The sequence below is a fragment of the Equus asinus genome, chromosome 20 (assembly GCF_041296235.1).
Source record: "Equus asinus isolate D_3611 breed Donkey chromosome 20, EquAss-T2T_v2, whole genome shotgun sequence".
In the NCBI taxonomy this organism is placed as follows: Eukaryota; Metazoa; Chordata; class Mammalia; order Perissodactyla; family Equidae; genus Equus; species Equus asinus.
This window is the reverse complement of record NC_091809.1, coordinates 25,926,229-25,934,556: the sequence shown is the minus strand read 5'-3', so window position 1 is coordinate 25,934,556 and position 8,328 is coordinate 25,926,229.

The window sequence follows — 8,328 nt, the reverse complement described above, 5'->3', positions numbered from 1 at the left end:
AAAATCAGTTGACCATAATTGAATGGGTTTATATCTGGCCTCTCAATTGAATCCATTGATCTGTTTGTCCTTGTGTCATCACCACATTCCTTGATTACCATGCTGAGTAGTCAGATTTGAAATAAGGAAATGTTAATCCTACTACTGTGTTTTACTTTTGAAGATTGCTTTGACTCTTCTGGTTTCCCTGCAATTCCATATAATTTATGAAACAGCTTGTCAATTTCTACTGTCAATTTAAAAAGCAAACTTGCCCATTATTTTATCTCAAATGAGTTGATTCAAGAATAGCCAAAAGAATTGCAATTTGGGGTGTGCACACTAGGGCAAACCATAGGCAAATCTAGAAAACAAAGAAAAGGAGCTGCTTTTATAGAGAAAAAGAGAGAGTAGGCAGGGTATGTTCTAAATGAAAATCCATTGTTGGAAAGTAACAGCTCAGGGCAGCAATGGCCCCTCACTGGCTGAGCTGCAGCGTTTCTCATTGGCTGGGCCATTGCCTGGTGAGAAGAGAAATCTTCCTTCAGCAGTAAAGTAGTTTTACTTATGTAAGATGGAAGCCACCCTCTGTTCGTGTTTCGTGTAATTGAGGGTGCATGGTAGGGTGTGAGAGCTCCCCCTACAGGCCTTCCCAACTCCATTTTAGTTAAGGTTTCTTTTATGAACTATCTACAGCATAAAAAAGTCAGCTGAGATTCTGATACAGATTTAGTTGAAAATCTACATTATTCTAGGAAGTATTGCCATTTCAACAATGTTAAATCTAAGGTTCCGTGAACATGGGCTATTTTCCCATTTATTTATTTATTTATTTTTAGGCTTCATTCTTTTTTTTCTTGCCTCTATTGGTTAGGGAGAAATAAAGAGCAAGAAAAGGGATGGCATCACTTCAAGGCCTTCACTCATCTTTATTAAAGATCGCCAGTTTCCAAATAGCCAAATCCCCTTCCAACCTCACCCCTTTACTTTTAATTTCCTAAACTGAAAATCAAACTTTTGGCAGTAAAAAAGTTTAATGGTTATTATTATTAGAAATTAGCCTCAGCGAAAATGTAGCTAGAAGAGGGTTTTTCTCCACACCCCCTCAGAATGCTTGCAGCTCTGTAACTGATACCCCTTTGCATGTGTGTACATTCACTGATGGCCATCCAGTAGCAATGGTGGGTAGTTTGTAAGTTTAGATTAAAGTTTATAATCATTTTTCTGTCAGTATACGATTATAAATATGCATTTTTTGGTACAACTCCCTTTCTTTTGTTTTGTTTTTCCTTTTACCTTTTGACCCCCTTCAGCCATGTCTCTCACTCCCCACCTCCACCTCTGGCATCCACCAACTTGTTCTCTGTATCCATGAGCTTGGTGTTTTCAATTGTTTTTGGGTTTTCTTTTCTTAAGATTCCACATATAAAAGAGATCATCCAATAGTTATCTTTCTCTATCTGACTTATTTCAGTTAGTATAATGCCATCAAGATGCATCCATGTCACAAATGGCAAGATGCATCCTTTTATATGGCTGAATAATATTCCGTTGTATAGTATACCACACTTTCTTTTTTTTTTTGAGGAAGATTAGCCCTGAGCTAACTACCGCCAGTCCGCTTTTTGCTGATGAATCCTGGCCCTTCCTCCACTTTTTATATGTCGGACACCTACCACAGCATGGCTTGCCAAGCGGTGCCATGTCCGCACCCAGGATTCTAACTGACGAACCTCAAGCTGCCGAGAAGCAGAACGTGCGAACTTTACTGCTGTGCCACCAGGCCAGCCCCGTACCACAATTTCCTTATCCATTTATTTATTTTTGGACACTTAGGTTGTTTCCATATCTTGGCTATTGTAAATAGAGGGGCAGTGAACATAGGGATGCATATATCTTTTTGAGTGAGGATTTTTGCTTCTTTGGATAAATACCCATAAGCGGAATTGCTGAATAACATGGTAAGTCTATTTTAACTTTTTGATGAGCCTCCATACTCTTTTCTATAGTGGCTGCACCAATTTACATGCCCAGCACACAAGAGTTACCTTTTCTTCATATTCTCACCAACACTTCATATTTCACACTTACAGATCTTTATTAACCTTTTAATGATGTTTTGCAGTTTTCAGAGTATTTTCTAATTTATTAAATTTTTCCTACTTTATTCGTCTTGATGCTATCATAAATAGATTTCTTTTGAAATAGATTTATTTTGTTAATTTCACTATCAGATTGTTCATTGCAGTGTATAAAATATAATTTACTTTTATATTCATATCTTGTACCATACAAATTTGCTGTACTCGATGATCAGGTCTAAGAGATTTTTTTTAGTGGATTCCTTAGCGTTTTCCATTTACAAGATAAGTCACACGCAAGTAAATATAGTTTTACTTCCTCCTACTCAGTCTGGATGTGTTTTGTTTCCTCTTCTTGCAAAACTGTTCCAGCTAAAACCTCCAGTACTTTGTCAAATAGAAGTGGCAAAAGCAGAGATTCTTGTGTCCTTCCTCATTTTGGGGAGAAAATATTCAGCCTTTCACCATGAAATATAATATTAGCTGTGGGTGTCCCACACTTGCTCAGTATCAGATTCAGGAAATTTCCTTCCAATCCTGTTTGCTGAGTGTTTCTATCATGAAAGGATGTTGGATTTTGTCAAGTATTTCCTCTGAGTCTATTGAGAAGACCAGGCCATTTTTGCTCTTTACTCTGCTAATAGGACGTACTTCCTTAATGGGTTTTGAGAGGTTAACCCGACCCTGCACCCCTGGAGTAAATCCCCCCTGGTCACGGTGTGTGATTCCTTCAGGTTGTTGCTGGATCAGGTACAGGTATGAGTTGGTTTTTTGGATCCATATGCACAAGGGAAAGAGGTTTGTAGTTCCTTTGTGATACTTGTGTCTGATTTTGGTATCCGGCTAACACTGGCTTCGCAAATGCATTTGAAGTGTGTTGATTCTGTTTTGGGGAGGCTTTGTGAGGAATCACTATCAAACCTTAATTGGATGTTTTGGAGAATTCTGCTGAGAAACCCTCTAGGGCTTTGCTTTCTGGGTAGTTTGCTTACTAATTCAACCACTTCACTTCCTATAATTCTATTCAGATTTTCTGTTTCTTCTTGAGTCACTTTTGGTAGTTTGTGTATTTCTAGGAATTTGCTCATTCATCTAAGTTATCTAATTTGTTTGCAAGCAATTGTTCATTGAATTCCTTCATGATCCTTTTTATTTCTATAATCTCAGTAGTAATATCATTTCTCTCATTCTGATTCTAGGAATTTGAGTTGACTCTCTTTTTCTTTAAGTCGATCTAGCTAAATTGTCTGTTAGTTCTCTATTTTCAGTCTTGTTTATCTTTTCAACAATAATAAAATGTACACCTTAGACTTTAAGGAGCACATGTGACACCCTGTGGTGAGACTGAGAAGAGTCCTTGCTCCCAGGCTGGGGCTGTGGGATGCAAACTTCCCACCAGAGCCAAGAGCTCTGGGAATCTTTATGTTGAGTGCTACATGAGTGGGGTGGGGAGGGATGGGCGGAAGGCTCATCGCTAGCAAGGATCACAGATTAAAATGGAGCCTGACTCTTTATTATAGATAGTGAGGTCACAGTTAAGTGTCTGCATTTCTAAATAAGGGTCACAGTTCCATGATTGGCCTCACAGCCTATGGCAAGCCCTTGACCCCTAGAGGACGCCAGACCCTCTTGCTCCAGTGTGGCCTGGCCTGGACCATCCTCTTGTCTGTACTTGCTCCATTTGGAAACTCAGTCAGGTTCCAGCTACCTGCCTAGGCTGCTTCTCTGAGCCACACACTTTGCCACCAGCTTTTACTCTGGGTGAGGGGCCAGGGCCTCCTGGACTGTCCAGTCAGGGAGCTGCTAGGTTAGGTAGGTTGGGTGATGCAGAGCCCCAAAGGGGACGTCCCTTCATGCTCCTGCCATCCTCTGGATTGTCGCCTACCATTAATGGTCCCTGGTGGCTCTGCAGCAGCCTGTCACCCTGTGACCTGCATTGGCCGTGGGGGTCCTAGGAAGGACACCAGGAGACGCAGGAGACATAGCAACGGTGACAGTTCAGCCCTGGGGTCAGAGACAGGGAGGAGGGCCTAGTCGGGCCGGCCTCCCACGGTCCCCTCTGGGGTCTGTGGCTCCGAGTCCACGGTGGGGCCGATCGGCCCTCAGGTCCCTCCGGCCCGCAGCGTTGGGCGGAGCTGGCAGCCGGGCCCTGGGCGTCCTGTGGTCCCTGCGCGCGGCGACTTGGGCCGGAGCCTCTCTGGGCCGCTGTGCGCCTGCAGCCCTGCGTGTCCCAGACGGTGCAGGGCCCGCGGGAGGGTGCGCAGGACAGTCAGGCCTCGGTCTCCGGGGTCCGTGCGCGGAGGGGCTGCGGTCTGTGGGGTCCCCAGGGCCTCCTTTCTTCTCAGAGGGCACCCGTTGTCTCCTGAGTTTTCCAAATATTTGGGGAACAGGGTCTCAAATCCACGACCCTGTGCCCCCAGCTCTTCCAGGGCTGCCAATAAGTCTCAATTTTCACATCGCTCCTTGTGTTCCCAAAGCCACCTGCCCCTCGGATTCACAGCATCCTTATCAACTATTCGTCCTCTGTGGTGTAGCTGTTTATCGTTATTCCCCAGATCCCTGGATGGCTCTTTCTTAATGATGATATTTGTCTGTGGATATTTTACGAGAGGAAAGCAGAGACTAACCACCTGGAAGTACAAGGCATGAAATCCTTGTCTCTCCCCCAGGGTCTTTCTGGGCACAGACATGCAGTTGTCACTCCTTTGGGTGGAGGTTCCTCTTGAGAAACTTTTCTGGGTGAGCTGTCCTGTCAGCACCGCCCCTCCTTAGGTTTGTGACCTAGAAAAGATTCACTAAGTCATGTGTCTCCATTTTTCAATAAACGTAGATATATTTAATCAATAAACCTTGGAAGACAATATAAAATAGTTAAAAACAGAGAATAAAGCTGAATTTCAGGAAAAAAAATATTACATTCCATTTGTTAAGAATTCTTATTTCACTCTTTCTTCCCCTAAACGTGTGTAGTAAGTTTCTAAAGTCTGTTCTTTGCTTTTGCATGTTATTAAATAAAGCTCCAGGCCTTAGACATGCAGACCCCAAGGGTTCAAGTGTGACTTCTTGCCATGGAGATAATAATTAACTGATGTTTTTTCCTGGTTTTCCAGCTGAACTAGTAAAACTGCCTTATAACACTCTGCCCTATTTTCCACATAAAGACTGAGTTTAAGTGATTTTGCTGGATTATTCAAAAACTGGGTTTGTGTCATTTGAAATAACAATGCTGTTCCAAAGCATCTCCAGTGAGGGCAGAGGCCTGCAGTCAGAGACCCAAGCTAAGGCCCCCTTGAGCCTGCAGAAGGAAGGCCTTGAAGGCCTAGTTGTCCTTCCTGGGGAGCCACCCCTTGCAGGTGTCCTACTGCTCACACCCCCATGGAAGGAGCCTTTATCCTGAGAGGAGCAGCAGAGCCCTGGAAAGCTGGGGGTGCACGTGCTCATGGGGTGGGGAGTGATGCCCTTTCTGAGGTTGTGGTTGTGGTTCCTTAGGCCTGGACATTTTAATGTTATGTTTGAATTTTGCACCCACACTGTAGGTGCACTGAGAGTGTAATCTGTGCACAGTGAGAAAGTCTGTGAAGATCAGGTGTTATGTCCTGTGGACAAAGAGTTCATGAATTTGGAGTTCATATGGGCCAGAAGCCTAAACTGAATGCGGCTGAGAGTTTCCTCACTTGAGAGAGTGGGAGCCTGGGGGAGGCAGTGCTTCTATGCTCACAGGAGAGGGAGGGTGTGTCGGGCTCCAGAGTTCACTCCTGTGGCTGCTCAGGGGTCCCCACCCTCCTTCACCAGCCACAAGGCCACTCTAGGGCTTACATCTCAGGTGGGAGTGTTTAGACTTCAAGTCTGGCAACATGGTCACTTTCTGAATGTGGGTTTCCTTCTGAACTGTAGACAAGCAGGCTGCTTCTATGAGCTGATTCGAATATTCCTGTTTCTGTCCTTGGATTCCTTTATCCATCGAAGGTTGCAGCCCTTTGATTCTAGTCTCCTTTAGCACTTGGCTTTAAACTGTAAGTTGACTGTGAGATAGGATGTGAGTGAGGCAAGAACATTGTGGAGCCAAATAGAATTCTTGTTCATTTAGGCGAGAGAATCTGGTGATGTGAGGTGGGTTTGCTTAACTTCTCAGGTGCATTTTCCACTTTTATGTCAGCTTCTGTGTGTCCATATTCTGAGGGAACTTTGACATTTAAAAGGCTATACTATTCCTAAGGCAAATGAATTCCTATTTTAATGGATCTGAGGAAAACACTTGAATTTCTATTTTCATTGATATAAGGAGTCATGTAAAGCTTACATAAATCTTTGGAATTCCGACTATATTGCAGGGCTTAATTGCAAACCCCTAGCGTACTCCTTCCTGAAAATATCAGCACTGTGAAATGTAGTGGAGGGACAAACTATAATGCCCCTTGTCCTTTTGGAAATGAATTTGTAAGTTGTTTTTTACTGTTTTGTGTTTATTGGGGCTTAAAGCATAAAATCTTGGTGTGCTTTTCTATGTAGAAATGTTAAAATTTAATTTTCAAATGCAAAAGTTAATTGAAAATAATGATCAAGCTTAGGAAAATGTGGTGTACATAAATTTCTCTCCTTATCTCAAATAAATCACGCGTGGGAAGGTTAAAATCTTCCTAAGAGAGGAAACGCCCTTAAGGGGACTCCCCACCTGCACGTCCTGCCCCGCTCCTCTGCTCTTACTCCAGCCTCCCTCACGTGACCAGTGTTGCTCACTGCTTCACCATCCTGTTAGTGCTTCTTTATGTGAAAACAAGCCAGTGCGAATGCCTAGTTTTCTCACCCGTGTTTGTTCTTGTAATGAGTGACCTGGGTCCACATATTTGCTGTTTGACTGCTGACAACTTAAGCCCTTTTTCCCCGGGCCTTCTTCCCTGGACAGGCTGATGAGAAAGCCTGGAGGCTCCTGCACTGTGGGCTGCTGCTTGCTGCGCAGCTCCTCCTGGGTGCTGTGCTGCCCTGTGCTGCACTGTTGACCCCACCAAGCCTGGGTTCTAGGTACGGAGGACTCCAAGGTGGCAGTTTGGGTAATTCCTCGTCCTTCAGGAGCAGGAGTCTGGGAATGAGGCCCCCCTTATGTGGCCTCAGTCAGTGACTTCATGGGATCTGTCTGTGTGTCTAGAGTGAGTGTGACACTGAGGTTGGGGTTGCCTTGATACTGGGATTGTGGGGGGACGATTATACCCTGTCAGTGAGGTGAGCCCATCAAGGGTCACTGCTTACAGAGCAATCATTTCACAGAGAAAGAGAAGAGAGGAAAATGCAGCCGGTAGGTGGTGAGAGCTCAAAGGGCTCAGAAGGACCCCTAGGGAACTCTGCTGCTGCTGCCCGAGTGTCTTTTGCAACATAGGTCCTGACCCTCCGGGTTATGGTGGACAATACCCACAGTCTGCGTCTGTCACAGCAAAGGGATTAATTTAAACCCATCTTCATCCTGGGTTCCTTAAACTCTGTAAACCAACCAGTTGTCATGGAGGAGGCGTCTGACCCTGATGGCGGCAGTGATGTGAGGCTCTCTGGAGGAGGGCCTTAAGTTGTCTGTAGGCTTCTGATGCAGGAAACTGCCCCACGTCCTGCACTATATGCCACTAGAGCTGCTTTTTCATCTCATACTGAGATCTCTTGAAAACAGAGGCTCTCGTAAGTAATGAGCATGAGACCCTCTACCAGGGCATCTGTTATGCCTTTGGCCTTGGAAACAGGACCCTGCCTGCTCAGCTCGGCTACTGACACCTACTTGTCATATAATATAGCCTAACCTTGGCCCTGCAGTGTATGCCACATGCAGCAGGGGCATGGCCCCTCTTCAGTTTATTGAAAGATGCTGTGGTGATGGAGGAGGCCACCCCTCTCCCAGACCCCTTGGTTCCCTGGGTAGTTCCTCGGGATTAACTGAATGCACAGCACTGGGGAGTGCATAGAATTTGATGACAATACACATTTGTACATGATGGAGCTCAGTGCGGCACCGATGCTCTTCATCCCTTAATTGGGACATCCGTGATGAAGAACCAAATCGAAGGATCGTTAGAGCTAACCAAGCAGCAGGCAGTAATCTTACCACAGGCCCAAAGTTGGCCTAATCTGCACATGTTCACAAACTCTTGGATGATTGTCTATGAGATGCCACTTTGTGGCAAAGAACTCTGGGAATCTCTTGACTCGGAGATCCTCAAAGTAGAAATCAAGGTAACATTTGTCTATACATTGCTGGGTGTACAATACAAGGACTCACCCAGGACACTCG